The sequence below is a fragment of the Calypte anna genome, chromosome 10 (assembly GCF_003957555.1).
Source record: "Calypte anna isolate BGI_N300 chromosome 10, bCalAnn1_v1.p, whole genome shotgun sequence".
Taxonomy (NCBI): domain Eukaryota; kingdom Metazoa; phylum Chordata; class Aves; order Apodiformes; family Trochilidae; genus Calypte; species Calypte anna.
In genome coordinates this window covers 22,460,034-22,480,307 of record NC_044256.1, presented here as the reverse complement: position 1 = coordinate 22,480,307, position 20,274 = coordinate 22,460,034, and the positions used below count along the sequence as shown (strand labels likewise).

The 20,274-nt window shown below is 52.4% G+C and overlaps 2 protein-coding genes across 2 annotated transcripts in view; one reads left to right on the top strand and one right to left on the bottom strand.

Annotated features, from left to right (window-relative positions):
- LOC103537561 (myotubularin-related protein 5) overlaps positions 1–20,274 on the bottom strand; it is a 63,339-nt gene that overhangs the window by 18,020 nt on the left and 25,045 nt on the right.
- Positions 18,392–20,274, top strand: part of PPP6R2 (protein phosphatase 6 regulatory subunit 2) — a 72,512-nt gene continuing 70,629 nt past the window's right edge. The window contains exon 1 of the mRNA XM_030456677.1: positions 18,392–18,444. The gene's annotated coding sequence lies outside the window, so the exon portion shown is untranslated. The remainder of the gene's footprint in view (positions 18,445–20,274) is intronic.

Here is a 20,274-nt window from a genome sequence, read left to right as displayed (position 1 = left end):
GTCGGGGTCACAGCCCTGGGGGGCTTTCCAGACCTGAGGAGCTCCCCCAGTTCTTGCACCTCCCTGTGTCCTGACTGGGGAGAGGTTGGGTTGGCAGCCCCAGCCCCTGCCTGCTGCCAAGCCCTGCGAGTTCTGCTGCTTTTACAGTGAGTTTTTTTTTTTTTTTTAGAGCAGAGGAGAAAATAAGGAACCTGTTCCAAGGCTGGCACCAAGAAATCAGCTGGAGAAGGCAGGGGATGCTGTCCCTGGGAGACTTGGGAATTTGTTGTTGTTGTTGTGTCCCCAGGAGCCACAACAAGCCACAGAAACTGCTTTATGGGCTCAGTGCCCCCCAGCAGACAGCACAGAGAAATCAAACCTCAGTTATTTACTGGCCTGCCAAGCCAAGTGGCACCAAGCCTCTGGGGCCCTGGGCTTCACCCCCTTATGGTGAGCAGGAAACAGGCACAAATGACACATTTTGCCCATTTAGTCACGGGTAATGTTTTCCTGGCATTTCTGTGGCAAAGCCCCCAAAGTGTACACAGGACAGAATAAAAAGGTATTTCTCAGGTGCCCTGCTGGCAAATCCCCCATCCCTCCTTTTCCCTTGCTCTCCTCTCCATCCCATCTCTGTCCCCGGGGCTGCTCCAGCACCTGCAGATCCCAGAGCACTCAGTCTGGAATTCCTGCCTTGCTGGGGCAGGAGAAGCCGAGGAGAGAAGGAAGAGAGAGTGGTAAATGGAATGGCAGAGCTCACTCTGGAATCAGGAGAGGATCTGGACTGGTTCCCATTGGGTTCCTGGATGATGCTGGCACTGAGAGAGCTCATTCAGGGGTGAGGACAAATCTGGGCAAGGCAACAATGAAATCCCCTGCCCCCAGCAAGCATGACTAAGGGCATCCTCCTCCCTGACCCCGGCTGCTGCTTCTGCTGCCTTTTGGGTCCCCTCTTTTCCCCTCTCCTTCTCTTTTCTTTTCCTCATCTGTTTGTTTTCCTCTCTTCTCCTCTTTTCCCCTCTTCTTTTTCCCCCTCTTCTTTCCCCCCTCATTTTCTTGCTTCTTTCATTTCTCCTTTTCTTCCCTTTCCCCTCTTTATCCTGTTTTTCTTGTTTTCTTCTATTTCCCTCCTTTCCTTTCCCCTGCTTTTTCCCATCATGTCATTTCCCCCTTTTCCCTCTTCTTTTCCCCCTCTTTTATTTCCCCCTTTCTCTCTCCTTTCCTTGTTTTCTCCTCTTTCCCTCTTTTTCCTTTTCCTCTCATTTCATTCCCCCCCCTTTTCCCTGCTATTTTCCCTCTTCTCTTTCCCCCCTTGTTTCCTCCTCTTTCACCCCCCCCTTTTTCCCTCTTCTTTTCCCCTCCTCATCTCCTTGTTTCCCCCCTTTTTTCCCCTCTCTCCCTTTTCTCCCCTTTCTCCCCCCCTCACTCCCTCCCAGTTCCCCCTCCCAGGACATTGGGGACCCTTTGCCCCCCTCCCCCGGGCTCTCGCTCCCCCCGTGCTGGGCAGAGGGACCCTTCCCTCCAGTCCCTTTCCTTCAAGCTCAGTGCTCGTGTCCCCCCGTGTCCCCCCCGTGTCCCCCCCGAACCCTCCCGCCCTCTGCCTGTGTCCCCGAGCCCTCAGCCACCACCGCACCCCTAAAAGCCCCCCCGGGGCCGCAGGGTCTGTCCCCTGCTCGGCAGAGCGCTGTCCCTGTCCCCTGCCCGCTGCCACCTCTCTCCCTGTCCCCACACCCGGTGCCAACCTCTGTCTGTCCCTGTCCCCTCCCCGCTGCCACCTCTGTCCCCGCACTCGGGGCCACCCCTGTCCCCTCCCCGCTGCCACCTCTGTCCCTGCACCCGCTGCCACCTCTGTCCCTGCACCCGCTGCCACCTCTGTCCCCATACGCGGGGCCACCTCTCTCCCTGTCCCCGCACCCGGTGCCACCTCTGTCCCCGCACCCGGGGCCACCTCTCTCCCTGTCCCTGTCCCGCTGTCACCTCTGTTCCATACTCGGGCCACCCCTGTCCCCTCCCCGCTGCCACCTCTGTCCCCACACCCGGGGCCACTTCTCTCCCTGTCCCTGTCCCCGCTGTCACCTCTGTTCCATACTCGGGGCCACCCCTATCCCTTCCCCGGTGCCACCTCTGTCCCCACACGTCCCCGGTCCCCGTCCCGTCCCCGTCCCCGTCCCCGTCCCCGTCCCCGTCCCCGTCCCGTCCCGTCCCCGTCCCCGTCCGTCCCGTCCCGTCCCGTCCCCGTCCCGTCGTGCCGCCCCCTCCCAGTGGCCCCGCCCCCTCCCGCCCTGGCCCCGCCCCTAGCTGCCCCGGCCCCGCCCCCTCCATGGCCCCGCCCCCTCCCGCCCCCCCGGCGCGCGCTGGGCAGCAGCGGGGCCGCCGCCATTTTGGAGGCACCGGAGCGTTCTCCGCTCTCCGCTCCCCGCCCGCTGTCAGCGCAGCCCGGCCGCCGCGCTCCGCCCGGGACGCGGCCCATGCCCGCCGGGCCGCCGGCTCGGCAGCAAGGCGAACGCCGCGAGGGCTCGCCGCCGGGCGAAGGGCGAGCCCGGAGCCCAGCAGGGAGCCCCGCGGCCGGGCCCGCCGCCCCGCACCCCCGAGCTGTCACCGCCGCTCGGCTCTCCCTCCCTTCTCCCCTCCTCCCTCCTTCCTTCCTTCATTCCCCACCCCGCTGCGCCGCGATGAGGGTCGGCACGGGGCTCGGCCGACCCGGGGCTGCGCCTCGTTTCCCGCCGCTTCCGCCTTCCTGCGGCGGGGCGCTGGGCCCGGCGGGCCGCGGAGGCGGTACCGGGCCTGCCTGCTCCGCTCCGCTCCGCTCCGGCCTCCCCCGGCGGTACCGGCAGCCGCTCCGCACCCCGCGCCGCAGGGAGGACTCGGGGCCCGGTCCCGCCGCGCTGCAGGGCGCGTCGGCTGCCCCGGGTTGTTTTGCAACTGGGTTTTTAGGTGTTGTTTTGTGTTTAAATAAACAGATGCTGCCCCTTCCCCCCCCCCCGGCACCTCGGAGCCCCTCCGGGTCCTTGCTGGAGTCCCACCGGCTCGGTGATGCCGTATCTGGGTTAAATCTGACTTTCTGCAAGCGTCAGAGTTTTCTTTTTTATTATTATATTTTTTTTTTAGGGGGCTTTTGACCTGGCGGGGATGGGAGGGTCCCGGTCCCCCTGAGCCACCCCCGGTTGGTTGCTGGAGCTGTTGGGGTGGTGACAAGGTCAGAGGTGGGGGTCAGACCCCCGGGACCCCCCCAGCTCCCCGGGAATGTCACTGGGCTGCTGGAGCTCCTGAAGCTGGGGTGGGAGCTGTGGCTTGTCAGGGGCATCACCACAGCCCTCTGACCCTGCTGACAGGAGCTGCTGGCTGCTCCCTCCCCTCTGAAGGTCCTGGCTCCTTGTTGAACTAGCTAAAAAAAAACCAACAGAAACAAACTAGGAAGTGGAAAAGAGACTGAGAGAACTGGAGGGATTTCATATCTCGCTTCCCACTTAAACACTGATATTTTTACAAACTGCAGCTTGTTTTCATGATGTACTTTGATTTTTTCTACAAAAAAATGAAGGAGAAAGTTGTGATTCTGGCCCTGTCCAGAGCTACAAAGCCAAGCATGTCATATACTTCCCAGCAGGCTTTTTGCTATAAAGCCCCATTTTAAGAACGATGTGGGAGAAAAAACACTATTTATGATTTCTCTTCTGCTCTGACACTCAAAAGCAACAAGTCTGCCAGAATACTTCAGTGGTAAAAAAAAAACCTGGTGGCTGGTGTATAGCAATTTCCATAGCAACCACTGGTGATATCATGGTAAGCAGAGTTAGATTGGGGCTGTGCAGCAGGAGGCAGGCAATGAACTGCTCTGTGTGAGTGGCAGAGGAAACATGGGCTTGGGAGAAGGTGCCTGAGGACTGGGGAAGGACAATAATCCTTCCAGATTGAAAGCTTGCTCTGTGTTTGATCACCCTGCCCTTTCTGGGACTTCGTACTTTCTGCATATTATGAGGCAAATCCAAGGCCTGGGACACAACATTCTGTCCAGACAGCGTGGGGACATCTGTTGGGCACTGAGCAGAGTTCTGGGAAGAGCTCTGGGCAACCAGAGGGAGGTGCAGACCCAGGCTGGGCTTGGGACTTCTTGCTGTGTAGGAGGGACAGCTTGGTTTCCCAGTTCATCATGCAGGAGCTGTAGGCTGTCAGGATGAGTGGTGAAAATCATCTCAAAGAGCTTCTGGTTTGGATGGTTGGTTGGTTGGTTAGCTGGTTGGTTGGGGTTTTACTCCTGGCACACGAGCATCCTCGGTCTGTGAGCTTTGGTTATTTTTGGGAAGCTGTTGGCTGCTGCCAGGAGGTCTGTTTGGCAGAGCTTCCCCCTGGGCAAGGTGGAAAGGGGTGCAGGGGGCTCCCCTCACCCCTCAGACAGGTTTGCTGCTGAACTGGGAGTGAATTCAATCCTGCCTGTCCCGGATAGTGCAGAGGGATCAGTCAGTTCTCTGCCTGGCAGAACCCAGGTGGGGTTTTTCTGTGGAAGGAACTGATTCTGTCATTCTGTGAGTGCTTCCTTCGTGCCCCCCCTCAGCTCTTTGGGCTGTCAGGGGGCAAAGGGGAAGCAGAACTGCTCTGCTCCTGAGCTGGGAGCAGGATGGGAGCACAGCAAAGGTGGGTGTGGGTTTGAGGAGAGCAGGGGCAGCAGGGAGGGAGGTGAACTCTGTGTTTCTGATCCCAAGGTGGTGTGCAGCAGTGTCAGAGCTGTGGGTGCCACGGAGGGGGAGATGATTTCAGACATCATCAAGTGGGCTGTGTTTTCCTAACACGGAGGCCTCGAGTCTGAAGTGTTGGTGGTGCTGAAGGGCAATAGCTGCTGGGACGGTGTATAGCTCAGGGTGAACTGGAATGCCAGAAAAGAGGAGTATTGTTTAGTAAATGTTTCTGGAAGGATAGTGGAATGACAAGAATAACTGGAAACTGAGGTGTAAATGACCGGGGAAAACAGATGAGGTCAGTGAGCTGAGAGCAAGGCAGGAGCTGAGGGGCTGACAGAACTTCTGAGAACTTCATTGGGAGGAACGTTTGTGGGAGGTCTTTTTGTTTTGCTAGATGTAAAACTGTTGGAAAACTAATTGAGGAGAGCAGAGTTAATAGAGTGTGTTTAATGAGTGATGTCAGCTCTGCATCTGAGCAGTCCCATCTAGAGCCAGAGTCCGGAGCAGCAGGCTTTTACTCTTAGCCCTATTTATAGGGTAACACAGTTCTGTTCTTAATTATGTTTTATGGTCTGGGGAATCAGTCTGACTGTTTGTTGCCTCCTTTTCACAGCAAATCTACAGATGTCGGTGGGTTTATATAAGGATCAGGGAAAGAATGTGGCCTCTGTGTGACCAGTAGTAGCAACAAAGGAACTTAAGTGCCTTCTTTGATTCAGTATTATTAGAAGCAAAAGTGTGTTGTCTTTTCTGGCCGCTGCTCCCTTCCTAGGGAGCTTGTTCCTTTAATTGCACTTCTCTCTTTCCCTCCTCCCACCGCCCTCCCTCCCCCTGCCAGGGACTTCTCTGCTCCTTGTTTTGCTCTGCTGGAACAGCCAGCCGGGCAGTAACCAATATGACATTATTCTTGCACGTCTTGGCTATTTTTACCTGCGTGTTAACTCTGCTGCGGGGGAAGCTCAGGCAAATAAATATTGGGTATCTTGGAAATGAAACTTTCCCTTGCCAAGGCTAAAAAATCTGGGGCTGAAAAGGCTTGGGTTTTGGTGGAGTTGGAATGCCCCCCTCATGGTGTACACAGTGCTCAGGTCAGGGCTGGGAAATGGGAAGTTTGACATCGCTGCCTGAGTTTAGCAGGGAAGTTCTCTCTCCTTTCCTTATTCATGGCATTTAGCCCCAGATCAAGCTGAGGCAGGGCAAGCAGTGACAGTGAGAGGTGGCTGCATCACCATGCCTAAAGCCTCACTAAAACTGTCAGCTTTGGCAGAGGCTGGTTCAAACCAAACACCCAGACACTCAGCTTTGGGGAGGGAGTTGTCAGCACAAGGAGGGTGAGTGAGCCTGGGAGAACACGGTGGCACCAGGAGGAACTTCAGGTCATGAGCCTGAGCTGGGACTGGTGACTGCTCCTGATCTTCCCTCTCCAGGTGTCTGTCTGGGTCTCAGGTTCTGAGCTCTCCAGGCTGTGTCTCTGTGATGCCTGGGATGGGGCACCTGGCCCTGCATCAGTGGTGCCTCTGGATCTCACTGCCCTGCAGAACCCCACAGCTCAGGGTGGTGTCACTGGTGTGTGCTTATGGACACAAGTTCAGCTGTACAGAAGGGCAGACGTCAGAAAATAACATTATGGGTTGGTGGCCAAGTGCAGGAAGTTGTTTGAAGCCAAGGGGCAGAGCTGGGAACTCTTTCCTTACCCAGGCAGAAGCCAAGACTCTCTCCAGCTCTTGTTTTGGTGGCTGCCATGGCAGGCAACCTCCATGGTTTGCAGAGAAGACTTCCCAAAGACCACTGCTTACTTGGGTTTGTGTTCAGCTGCCAGGTGTCTCTGCTGCTCAGCCCAGTTTACCCGTGTTAGTTTTCTTCTTTTTTACTTTTTACATTTTATTTCAGCTCTGCAGTTTGCTGCTGCTGGGGGCATTGTGGCCTGCAGTGACCTGGGTGACTATGAAGTCACCTGGATTCTGATTTTGTTTGCAGAATGAGGAGCAAGAGCAGCAAGACAGAGCCTGGCAGTGCTTGCTGGGAGAAGGACAAAGAGCTGCCATGGCTGCAGTGCTGGAGGTGTCTGCGACCTGCAGGAAGGAAGGAGGAAAATAGCACACAAGACATTTCAGTTTCAGTTTGCTCTTTGATTTTTTATGGCAGACTTGATGTTAGCAGAGAGAGGTGCAGATGGGTGAGCCTGTGACACTGTGACAAGCAGCTCGGTGCTGGCAGAGCAATTTCTCCCTTTCTTTTTCACTCTTCATCCTCTTGCCAAAACCTGCGGGTTGTTCCAGCTTCTTCCTTTCAAGTGCAGCAGGGTGGGGTGAGAAAGGCTGCCTTGCCTTAGCTGTTTACTTTGTGTTTTCTACTTGAGAAGCTCCTGGCACACCATTCAGTGCAGCTCCTTGCCGAGGGGATGGTCTCTTGCTTTTTTAAGTATTGTTTGGCTTTTGTTTGTATTTTTGGGTTTTTTCTAAGGATAATGGAGGCTGTAAGCTAACAGGTTGAAAACTCCTCCCTCTCCCCAAGCTGGGGAGGACCGAGGGTGCAGTTCCACAGTGACACCAGGGGACCCCAGCCCAGCTTGCTGGGTTGCTGGTAATGTTTGTGTCACCCAGCCACTCACCCTGCTTCCAGCTGGATCAGCTCCCTCAACCAGCTGGGGCTGTGGTTGCATCAACAGCACTGACACAAGGCAGGAAGGGGTGACCCAGGAAGAACCAACCAGGGAAAAAAAAAATGAAAAAAGAAAAAGCAGGTCTGTCACCCTGGGGATTTAAGTTGGGTGTGGTTCGGTTCTGATCTCAGTTTGCAAAGTGTTCCTGGGTTGTCCCTCTGCCTTCCTGCTCTGTCCCAGCCCCCAGCTCCCCTTCCCCTGGCTGTTCCCTCCTGGTTTGTACCAGTGCCCACTGGGCAGGACCAGGAGAGCCCCAGTGCTGGGACCTGTGCCCCCAGCTCAGGGGGAAGGAAGGGGCTGCAGGAGCCTCAGCACAGCCCTGGGTGAGCCTGGGGAGTGGAATATCCAGGTCAGCCTCAGGGCCCCTGCTCCTCAGCTCCTCAGCTCCTGCTTAGCAGTCAACAGATGCTCTCTCAGCACTCTAGTTAACCAACCAGAATATACTGAGGGGTGGGTTTCAGCTTAGTTCCATGGCATTTTATGATTATTACTGGTTTTTAATATGGAAGAATGTTTTTCTTAGTGCTCAGTTGTTCTTTACTGCTTCTGCATTCTCTCAGTCCCTTCCTGTGCTGCCTTCTGACATTACATTGTCCCTGGTACATCCTCAATTTTTGTTTATCCTTTTAAGTTTCTCTTGTGGCCTTCCTAAGCCATGTATTTGTTTATTTATTTATTTGCCCCCCTCCCAGCACTGTGTTTCAGACCCTGCCTTCACTTTCCAGGGGCTGCAGACCTCTCACTGAACTTCTCCCATCTCTGATGTAAATGCCTCCTTCTGAGGTAACCACTGAGGATTCCTTTTTTAGTCAACAGAGAGAAACAGATGCTGCTTTTCTTTGGATGCAGAAGTCTAAAATAGCCTGAGTTCTGCTGTAGAAGTTCTCCTTTCTTTTCGACTGCAAAGGGAGCCTGAGTGACTAATTCAGATTAGTCACCCACAGGATAACTACCTCCCTGTTAGGTGAGACAGACCCTGTGCAGAAGAGCCAGCCTGCTGGGCAGAGGGCCTGCTGGGACCTATCTTGCTGAGGTTTTCTTCTCAGGTGAATGAGACATGAGAGGGGTTTCTCCATGTCCTGTGTGTGCCCTCAGTTCTGCTTGATGAGGCTTCCTCTTTCCCAGCTGCTATGTGTTGAGATGGTAAGAAGTGTCTAGGGATGATCCAGAACCGTGTGTTTGTTTATTTAAAACTGAAACAATAGAAGAAGCTTTAAGTTTTTGTCGTGTAGATGATCAGCACTGTTGGAGATGTTCAGCTCCAGCCCAGAGGAGTGGCTCTGCACTGTAACATCTGCCCAGTTTGGCTCAGAAAGGAGCAGCAAGCTCCATGGTTGCAGAACTCAGTTTTTCTCCATGTCAGCATGAAGAGGTCCCTGAGCTGAAAGGAAATCTGTCACCATTTCAGTAAATGTAAATACTGTTTTTTTTTTCTTTTCCTTGTACTTTTCCTAAAGACTATTTAGTTATGACCAGTCCTAGAGACTGCTTCACGTGTCCAAGTTTTGTGAAGACTGGAGGCTGGAGAAGCAGAGTGGTTTACATAGGAGGGGTCTGGAGGATGCCAGGGTTTGCAGAAGGCCATGAAGTGTTTTAGGGGTGCAGTGCCAGGAGTAAATGCAGATTTGATTTCACTGATGTTACACTGGACTCGCTGTTTCCTCTTACAAAATAGGCAGCTAATTTCATTACTTCTGGTTTTCCTCTTGCTTCTCTCATCCTTGTTCTTAGCTAACTGTAGTTCCTCTAAAATAACCTTTACAAGTACCTGGTGTTGATACCTGTAGTGCTTTCAGTGTAGCAGCTTTCATCCAGTGTGTTCAGGGCCTTTCTGGTCCTGTTTCCCCCCCTCCAGTTTCATTTTAGTTTAGTTTTAATTCAGTTTTTTTAGTGGCACTGCTAAAACTGTTGTGTCTTGCTTTGGCTTCGTTTTTCATAAGAGGAACTTTCTACTCAATTAGTAGCTTACAAGTGAGCTTGTAAGTGCTGTGGTTTGTTGGGTTTTTTTTAAATACCTGGAAGAAGAAGTTGGAATGAAGTGGTGTGTTCCCAAGAATAAAACTATTTAGTTATTTTTAGTCTTGGAGGAGAACAGCTAGTAAAAATATTCAGTGTATGTGCTCGGGGTTTGGATGTATGCTGGAGTTGTACAAGGATCTGTGAAGTGGAACTGAATCATCTCCTAGCACAGCAGCTATCTGCCATGTGAGGAAAAATACTGTTGCATAATCATGGTTTGTTTTTAGAGCTGATGGACTGTGCCCCGGTCAGGAATATATTATTTTGGGAAAAGCAAGAACTTGAGCAGCTCCTGAACAAGCAAACAGCAGACCTGTGTTTGGAGGAAGGGGAGGATCTCAGAGGGCCTGGATGAACAGCAAGTGTCTTCTGCTGAGCTGGGTGCTGGGGTTTAGTGCCTGGGGGGCAGCTCTTGCTGGAAGGAATTCAGGACAATTTCTGTGTGCTGGCTGGGTTCAGATCCTGCTGCCTGCTGGGGCAGATGGGGAAGGCCAGGCAGACTGGGGGAAGCTCTGTGAAAGTTCACCTCAATGTGTAAGGATCTAAGCTGAAGAAACCCTGAAAGTTGCCTGGAGATGGCAAGATGGTGTGTGTGTGTTAGAGAGGATTCTGAGGGATGTGGTTAAAGAAAATAGCAGGGCAGAGGAGATAAAAACCATACTGGGTCATCTGCTGTGTTTGAAAACAAATCAAGGGGAAGTCCAGTGATCATGTGGGATTCTGACTGTATTTCTTGTTCAAGGCTTGGTGTCCATGTCACTTGTCAAGCTTGCTGCCTGGGCCAGGAGCTTGTGTAGGTGCTTCACCTCCTGGATAACAGGGGAGCAGTTGTTGGTGTGTGACACTGAGCACCACCAGTATGTACTGGGGACCATCCTGGTGGGGCTGGGAGGAGGCCCTGCTTATGCTCCTGTCGTCCCATCTTGGTGTTTCTGTGCCCAGTCCTGAGGTGGTGGCTGCTTTCAGGGACTGAATGCCACGAGCTGTTTCTCTGGAATCACAGAATGGTTTGGGTTGGAGGGAGCTAAAAGTTCCTCCAGTGCCCCCCCTGCCATGGGCAGGGTCAGGGACCCCTCCCCCAGCCCAGGGGGCTCCAAGCCCCATCCAACCTTCAACCCCTCCAGGGATGGGGCAGCCACAGCTTCTGGGGGCAACCTGGGCACCCAGGGGCTCAGCACCCTCACCCCAAACAATTTCTCCCTCCCTCTCTCCCTGCCCAAGATCTCCTCTCCATCTCCCCTCTTGCATCTGGGAACTCTTCCCCCTCATCCCATCCCTCCAGGCCCTTGTCCCAAAGTACCTCCCCCCAATCTCCCCTTTCTCTCCAAGTTTTAACCCATTTCCCTTCTCCTCTCCCTACCTCCCTGTGTCCAAAGCCCTCCCCCAGCTTTCTTGAAGCCCCTTCAGATATTGGAAGGTTGCTCTGAGGTCACCTAAGGTCATTTCTCACTTGAAACCCCAGGATGCTTCCATTCCTCTTCCCACTTTGTTCTCCCTTGGTGTGTTCCATGCAGCAGAGGAGGGGATCCCAGTTCCTGAGGCTGTGCCTGCACCCTGTGGCTGCAGGGGGTGTGGAGGGATGGGTGGAGGAGCTCTGGAGCTGGGGACAGTCCCCTCAGCACCTTCTCTGGGTCTGAGCCCTGTGCTGGTGTCTCCCTGCAGGGTTGCACTGCACAGCCCAGGGGTTTTATCCCTGACACAACATTTGGGGTGGGGGTGTTCACCCCAGAGATAGTGACAGGAGATGGGGTAATGGTTTCAAACTCGAAGAGGGAAGGGTTAGGTTAGATTAGGAAAAAATCCTTCCCTGTGAGGGTAGTAAGACCCTGGAACAGGTTGCCCAAGGAAGGTGTTGATGCCCCATCCCTGGAGGGATTGAAGGTTGGAGGGGATTAGAGCCCCCTGGGCTGGGGGAGGGTCCCTGCCCATGCAGGGGTGGCACTGGGGGGGATTTAAGGGATTTAAGGTCCCTTCCAACCCAAACCATTCTGTGACTCTGATTCTTCAAAGTGTCACTGTAGTGTTTTCCAGCAGAAGAAAGAAACAGCACACTCTGCATGAAGAATCTGTAGAAAGCATCCAGAACTCTCCCCGTTAGGATGAGGTGATGGTCTCTGTTTGCTTCCTGACTGAGCAGTCAGGTTTGCAATGGAGTGGAGGGGCTCAGGCTCCTGCCCAGGTGGTGGGGATGCCCTGGAGGTGCTGGCAGCTCCTGGGTTGTTGGGGTTTGGTTGCTCTGTGCTCTTTGCAGCCATGGGACAGACCTAATGCTGCTTAGAGCCTGCTGGGTTTGAAACCCAATTCCTCACTTGGGGATGGTTACTCAAACAGACTTGGAGTGTTAGATACAGATCAGTATATTAGGATGGCTCCTTCTAGCTGAATATTCAGTTGCAGCACCAGGCAGGCTTGGCCAGGAGGCTTGGTGATAGTCAGAGGTGATCCCTGAGCTGTTCTCCCTTCTGCTGCTTCCCTTGCTGCGTTCTCTGAGGTTTGTAGAGACCAGGAGTACTCATGATGGGCTTCTCTGCAAGGAGGTGGTTCATTTCTTTCCCCCAGGTTTATACAGTCCCTAGGATCCTTTATTAAACTTGGAAAAGTAAATGTCATCTTTTCCAGCCTCTGAAACCTTCACCTGTTCTGTTCCAGAACCTGTGTTATTTATTAGTGGGGTTGGTATGATTAAGGCCATCCATACCCATTCTTTGGCACTTTTCTACCCCCTTCCTTGCTGGCACGAGCATGTGTGCAGCTCTGCTGGGAACCAGCTTGGGGGAGTGAGTCAGCTGAGGTTTTTTTCTGCTAATACTGCATGGAAAAGGAAAACAAATTATTTTATTATTTTTGTTCCCAGCAGTGCAGTGTTCAGTTCATGGCAAAGCGTGGCAAAACTGCTGTAACCAGTGTGTAGTTCTGGTCTGGGATTTCAGGAGCAACCTGAGCTTTGCAGTTTCTTTGTGGAGGTGAAACCCACTGAACTCCAGAGGGTGGGTGGGAGATTTCCAAATGCTTGTTTCCCTTTGGAGATTTTTCTGATGGATGCAGCTGAGCCCTAAGTGCAGCCAGAGCTGCCATGCAGGGAAACTGGCTGGGGGGACCTTCTCATTGGGAAGGTTTTTCTTCTGAACTGTCTTGATAGCTCCATAAACACTGTTTGGACTGTGTATGATGTCAGGGAAGATTAAAGAAATCAAAATGCACGTGCAGTTTAGTACCCTGGTTTAAGGCACTGGTTTGTTATGGTTTTGGCACAGCAGTTCTGTGCCTCTCACTTGGCAGAAAATGTCAGAATATTCTGGTCAAAAACTGCAGCGTGCAAAAAACCTGTAGATAGAGGCAGAAATGCAGTTTTGAAGCTTTGAGCCCATAAAAAGGGCCACTGGAGGAATGCAAACAGTTGATTTTCTTGCTGATTTGAGGACATGGCAATACTGGTAAAAGAGGTGAGTTTGGGATGCTCACCAGGAAATCTTAGTTTGGAAATGCTGCTGCTTCCCTGTGGAAGAGTCTGAGCAGAGCAGGGTGATGTCTCTTTTGTAATACTGCCTTTTTCTGCATGTGCAGCTAAAAATAAAATAAAAATATCCAGGATCCAGAGATGAGTCTGGTAAGTGACAGACTGGGATTTCTGGAAAATGCTGCTTGTGTCCCCCATAAACACCACCATCTCACTTTGGAGATAATAGACTAATTAATAATAATTATTTCTGAAGGGTTTAACCGTGGTGATCCAGGAAAAGCAAAAAATTGGATTTGTTGCTTAAAGAGAATGAGGTAAAGAGTCTGAGTGGCATCCAAGTCTTGTGTGTTAATGTGTTCTGCAAGAGATGCAAATCGAGGCTTTAAACCCCCATGGCTTTGTTTTGCTTGTTTTAGTCATGATGATGTGGAGCTGTTTAATGTCCAACCCAAGGTGCAGATCTGACACTGAAGGTGAAGTGAAGCATCCCCGGAGGTTCCTCCCCAGGTGCTGCTGCCTGGGTCCAGGGGGGGGCACCCGGCACTGGTTGAGTCTCCTGAAATCATCAGTGAGAGAGTGAAGTACAGGTTAAAACCAGAGATAACCACAGCCCTACAGGGAACGTGGGGCTGGGAGGCTGTGGAGCTGAGTTCCTTGGGGTGTGTTTATCTCCATGTGCTTTTGACTGACCTAGAAAAAACCCAACCAAACAAAAAAAGATCTTTTTGTGCAGTTTTGCTCACAGAGCGTTTTGGTGTATGGTATATTTTTCTGGCTAGGTTTTTTCCTGTGTTTTTGAAGCTCTGCAGTTTCTTCAGTGTCTGGGTGTGTTGAATTTAATTAAAAATGTAACACTTAAATAAAGAAGCTGTGCAAATTTTGTCCTTAGCATGGGGTAAGGCGTCGTTTAGAAGGCTGTTTAACTAGATACTGGCTGAGGATAAAGCTGATCATCAAAACAAAGTACTTCTTGATATCATCTCTTTATTAGAGAAGATCAGAAGCCCAGAATGATTAGAAGTAGCTCTTAATTTTGTGTGCATATTTGTACAACAGAAAGGCCTTCATCCTTTTCTGCCTGCAGCAGTTCTTTATTAAAGGGAAAACCAAACCCCAACACATCTCCTCACTGTGCTGGGTGCACCAGATTCCCTCCTGCAGTGCTTGTGATTTACTGGTTGTGTCCCAGGAATGTAAACGTGGTTGTGTCTTTCATTTGTCAGTAAGAAAAAAAAAACAACAACCCACCCCAAATCAGCAGAGAAAGCTCAGGAGAGGAAAACAAACCTTGGAATTGTGTTTGGTTTGAGAAGGGATTTTCTTCCAGAATTACAGGGAAGTGTTTTCAGTCCTGAGCAGTCTCAGGAAGCTGAGACCTCTCTGGTTGGGCAGTGACATTTGAAGATGGACAGAATCTGTTCAGCCTCTCCATCCCCTCCCCAGCGGGGCCTTGCTGTGCCCCTGCTCCTTCTCTGAAGGCTGGGTCTGGGACTGGGGTTTTCTGGTGCTGGGATGGAAGTTTGGGAACAAATTTTCTGATGCTGGGATGGAGATTTGGGAACAGATTTTCTAGTGCTGGGATGGAAGTTTGGGAAGAGGTTTCCTGGTGCTGGGATGGAGGTTTGGGAAGAGGTTTTCTAGTGCTGGCATGGAAGTTTGGGAAGAGGCTTTCTGATGCTGGGATGGAAGTTTGGGAAGAGGCTTTCTGATGCTGGGATGGAAGTTTGGGAAGAGGTTTTCTAATGCTGGGATGGAAATTTGGGAAGAGGTTTCTGATGCTGGGATGGAAGTTTGGGAGCAAATTTCCTGGTGCTGGGATGGAAGTTTGGGAAGAGGTTTCTGGTGCTGGGATGGAGGTTTGGGAAGAGGTTTCTGATGCTGGGATGGAAGTTTGGGAACAGATTTTCTGGTGCTGGGATGGAAGTTTGGGAAGAGGTTTTCTAATGCTGGGATGGAAGTTTAGGAAGAGGTTTCTGATGCTGGGATGGAAGTTTGGGAAGAGGCTTTCTAATGCTGGGATGGAAGTTTGGGAAGAGGCTTCTGATGCTGGGATGGAAGTTTGGGAAGAGGTTTTCTAGTGCTGGGATGGAAGTTTGGGAAGAGGTTTTCTAATGCTGGCATGGAAGTTTGGGAAGAGGCTTCTGATGCTGGGATGGAAGGAGTCCCAAGGCAAACCCTGGGCAGTGTGGCAGGGGGCTGCTGGAAGGAAAAGGCTGGGGAGAAGGAGGTGCAGAGCTGGGGGCAGGGTGGGTTTCATCACTGCTGCCCCTGCCCAGGGCTCTGCCTGGGGCCCTGCAGCCTGGCAGGGGACAGCACTGGGTTTGGGTGTTCTGAAACACCAAAATCCAGAGGTCAAACACCATGAATGAGGTGTACTGCAGGGGCTGCGGGGCTGGGAAACCAGGTTGATGCAGTGTGAGAAACTGTGGTTGGGAGGTTTGAGTCCTGTTGTTCAGGAGGTGTTTGCCCGTGTTTGGCAGGACGGTGGCAAATCTGTCCTCTGGAACCAGCTGAGACTGGGAAGGCAGCAGCAGCAGGGGCTCAGGGGTGCACTCCCCAGCAGACCTTGACAGCACTCTGCATGCAGGCAGCAGAGCTTTGCTGGCTGCTGCTCTCACAGTGGCCTACAAACAAAATCCTCTTTTTTTTTTCTTTTTTTTTTTTTTTTTTCCTTCTTTTTTTTTTTTTTCTTTTTTTTTTTCCCAGAGATGGATCTGACCCGGGCAAAACAAGTTTTTGACTATTTGCTTCTGAGAGTTTTGAGACACTGAGGGGGTGGAAGGAAGATGAAGGAATGAAATTATGACAAACTAACTCAGTTTCTTCTACTAAGATGAAACATGGCATAAGGTAGTAGTTTCCACAGGTTTTGTTTAAGTATTTGAGTTATCCCAATACTAGAACAGCCAACTACAAAGCTAACAGAGCACAGTAGAGACAGTTTATAATTTTGTATGCTGAGTTGTAGGTGGGAATAAAGGCTCTAAATAATTTCTGTGTTTTATGTTCCTGAGGCTTTGATGTGTAGGTGTGCAGGCAGAGCTGGCAGAAGTGGCTGAGATCACAAGAGTTTGGTGTCCAGGGGTCCCCTGTGCTCGTGGGGGGTGTGGGCTCTGAGGACTCGAGTCTCTCCTGCTTTGATTTTATTCAGAGTTTATAGAAAACAATCAGGGAAATGAATGAGGGGCGAGAACAGAGAGAACAGTGATGAGAATATGTTGAAAATTCTGACATGAAAAAGTTGTTTTATTCGTGTCATGCAACTTCTGAAGGTGTCCTGAAACTGCACTGGTGAATCCTGCAGAGTTTTATAGAGAACTCTTGGTAGGTACAGTCCCTTGGTAGGTACAGTCCCTTGGTAGGTACAGTCCCTTGGTAGAACTGTCCCTTGGTAGAACTGTCCCTTGGTAGAACTGTCCCTTGGTAGAACTGTCCCTTGGTAGGTACTGTCCCTTGGTAGGTACTGTCCCTTGGTAGGTACAGTCCCTTGGTAGGTACTGTCCCTTGGTAGGTACAGTCCCTTGGTAGGTACAGTCCCTTGGTAGAACTGTCCCTTGGTAGAAATGTCCTTGGCTTTTCCCCTGGAGCTTTTCCTAGCCAGGATGGGCTCCTTGCATGATCTGCACTTGGAAGCAGGGAGGGCAGCTCACTTTAAGGACAGATGCTCATTTCACTGGTTCTCCAACCTGCAGCTCTTACTTGTAGAACTTGCACCTCTGCCCTGCTTTGGTTTGTGTGTGAACTGTTCCTCATTTGACAGGCTCTGCCCCAAACCTTGATTTCTGTGTTTCTCATGGCTTCATCTTCCATTGTAGCATCAAGCTACAGTTTCAGCGTGGCACTGAGATTGGAACAGGTTTGCTGAAGTGTTTGATCTCGGGAGATTAGGGCTCTGTGTGCCTGCTGAAGACAGATTTGTATCTTGCTGTTTCACTCCTGGGCTTTGGGCTTTGCTTCTTGCAACAGACCATACTTGAAATGATGCCTGCCCGTGTTGCCATTCTTGGGAGAGATGTGGAGCAGGGCAGATGATGCTCCCCAAGCTCTGCTTTGGGGCTTGGGTTGCTGTGACACCTTGGGGAGGGACTGACATAGCTGCCAGGACTTGGCTTTCAAAGGATGTCTGCAAGTGGGTGGCTGAAGAGAAAAACATCCTTGGAGGTCAGAGAGGCTGCTCTGTGACAGGGCTGAGCTTTCTGTAACCAGCAGAGAGCATGGAGCACCAAGGGCAGACCTGGGTTTGAGTTTGGGGCAGTGCATGTTCATGCACTGAATCCTCCCCAGGTACAGGAGGGCTGGAAAGGAGTAAAAAGTTGGTGAAGAGGCATTTTGTATTTCCTGCCCTTAACTGTGTTGTGTTCTGCCTTCTCCTGGCTTTGTGGGCAGCTGCTTCCCAGGAGAAACAGAGCTGGTAGGAAGGAGATCCAGAGAGCTGCCCATGAGACACTGGGTGTAGTGGGGAGTTTCAGCAGCTCCAGTGCTTATCAGTGCAGCAGGAAAGGCCCAGAACTGCTTGAGTTTGCCTGGAGAATCACTGACCTCTAGGGTATAATTTCATAATAATCTGGAAAAAAACCATCTTGAGCTCTAATATTATTGAGGTAGCAAGTCAATCCTTTCCTCCACTGGAGTTTTCTTCTGTTCTTCATGCCCTACATGGATGGAGGAGGCATCAGTACAGATCCTGGATGTAATCTTGGCTGTGTTACAAGATGGAATTGATGAGCACTGTGGTGGAGACAAGCACTGAGAGTGCATTCTGAAAGTCTGAAGGTTGAGAGTGAGCTCTAGAAACACTGGAGTAGCTCCTGCTTCCCTTCCCTGCAGACTGAAACGTTTTGAACCCAAAAAGAGGGGCCTGCTGTAACTCATCTGCCAGCTGCAGTGTGGGTGCACATCAGCAGTGAGACCTCTGGGGGTCCTGGCTCCAGGTTGTGCCAGGACAGGGCTGAGCTGTGCCACCTCCTGTCAGAGATCCTGGTGTGGGACCTGTGTGAGCAGCTCAGGTGACAGCAGGGGGGTCATGGAGCTGGGAGATGAGGGCAGGAGGATGGTGGTGGGACTGGGGGCATTGCAGAGCCACCAAGTGGCATCCAGGCACCTCCTGGTGCTGCAGCCTGGGCTGGGAGGTGCAGAGCAGCAGCCCAGGGATGCTCCAGTCCCACAGGGCTGGCAGCTCTGTGGTACAGAACAGTGTAACACAGCCTGTCAGTGCCAAGCACTTGTCTTCTGACAGGTCACAGCAGTGAAATCCTCAGGAAACCAACGTGGTGTGTGCATCAGCAGATGGAAAAGGAAGAGCTGAGTGCTGGGAGAGCTCAGGGCTCAGCAGCAGGAGAGAAGTTGGGGCATTCAAATGCAGTCAGGAGATGCTGACATCTGATCCGTGCTCGGGGGAGTGTGGGTTAAAACATCAGGATTTCCATCAGTCTGCCCAGGTTAAAATCCCTTGAAACACAACAGCTGGTGGTTGGTATGAGCTGGAGAAAGAATTGTTTCAAAGAGACTGTGAGGATGTCTGGAGTGTGGTTTTCAGTTGTTTTGAGCAGGCTCAGTAACAGCTCTTTGCTTCTTTTGGATTTTAAATGCACTGTGAGGGTGCTGCTGTGGGCATCCCTTGTGGGATGATGGGACCTGTCCCTTGAGAGGTGACAGGTTGTCCTCTGAAAGGGTGAAAATAAACACTTCTGGGATCACCGAGTGTCAGGAATGGGAAGGGAGCTCTGAAGATGCCCCAGGGACACCCCCCTGCCCCAGCAGGATCCCCCCCCCAGGGCAGCCCACACAGGAACACAGCCAGGGGGGTTGGAAAGGCTCCAGAGAAGGAGACTGCAGCACCTCTCTGGGCAGCCTGGGCCAGGGCTCCCTCAGCCTCACAGGCAGAAGTTTCTCCTCGTGTTGAGCTGGAACTTCCCCTGTTCCAGCTCCAACCCATTCTTCCTTGGCCTGGGCACCCCTGAACAGAGATTGTCCCCTTCCTCTTGCCCCCCACCCCTCAGCTACTGATGGACATTCAGCAGATCTCCTCTCAGCCTTCTCTTCTCCAGCCTCAACAGCCCCAGGCCTCTCACTCTTTCTTCCCAGCACAGATGCTCAAGTCCCTTCCTCACCCCCCCAGCTCTCCCTTGGCCTCTCTCCAGTAGATCCCAGTCTCTCCTCAACTGGGGAGCCCCAGACTGGATCCAGGATTCCAGGTGTGGTTTTCCCTGGGCAGAGCAGAGGAGGAGGAGGAGCAGAACCTCCCTGGATCTGCTGGACACCCTTCTCCTGGTGCCCTGTAGGACACAGTAGTGGAGCAGGGTCAGGTCAGGGTGTCAGGGCAGAGGTGCTCAGCAGGATGGGGAAGAGCCTGGAGCAGTCCCATGAAGTGCAGCCAAGGGAAATGCCAAACCCTGTGTCTGGGGAGGGATAACCCCTGTGCCAGGACGTGCTGGGGCTGAGCAGCTGGAAAGCAGCTCCATAGGGGATGGCCTTGGGATCTTGGTGGAGGTAAGGCTGGCCAGGAGCCTGCACCATTCCCCAGCCCCTTCAGGGGGGATGGATCCTTCCCATTACAGGTCCAGTGCTGAGCTCTGCAGGACAAGAGAGACGTGGATGTAGAGGAGAGAGCCCTGCAAACAGCCACAAGGTTGATTAAGGAATAAATTGGAACATTTGCCACGTGAGGAGAGCTGGGGCTGTTGATGCTGGAGAGAGGAGGTGGTTCAGGGGTATCACAACATCTGAAATACAGTAAACTGAATAAAAACCAAACCAACCAACCTCGTTATTACTGTAAGAGTCATGGGAGGCTCAGGCTGCCCAGGGAGCTGGTGGAGTCTCCATCCTTAGGGATACTCCCAACCTACATGGTCCTGGGACCAGCTGACCCTGCTGGGAAAAGCTGTGGGTTGGACTGGGTGATCTCCAGAGATGAACCTGGGGCTGTCAGAGGAAACTGCTGGCTCAGCCCCTCAGGGTGGGAGCTGCTGAACTGCAAGGTGCTGTGCACAGCTCTGCTGGGTTGGTAGGGAGCTGCTCTGCAGTGCTGCAGGTGAGGGGGGGCTAGGTTCTCAGAGGAGCCCTGACCCCATCCCAGGGTTGTGGTTTGGGGCAGGGGTCTGGGGTGCTTCTGGGTGTAGGTGTGTGGTCTCTGAGGGTGCTCTGGGAGCTGGTGTCACCAGCCCAGGGTCACACAGCCCTCACCCCCAGTTCTGTGGGACACACCACAGCCCCCAGAATGATGCCGTTGCTCTTCAATGGCTTTGAGCTGGGAGAGAGGAGATTTAGGTTGGACATGGGGCAGAAATTGTTTGGGGTGAGGGTGCTGAGCCCCTGGGTGCCCAGGTTGCCCCTAGAAGCTGTGGCTGCCCCATCCCTGGAGGGGTTGAAGGTTGGATGGGGCTTGGAGCCCCCTGGGCTGGGGGAGGGGTCCCTGCCCATGGCAGGGGGAGGATTAAATGGCCTTTAAAGGTCCCTTCCAATCCAAACCATTCCAT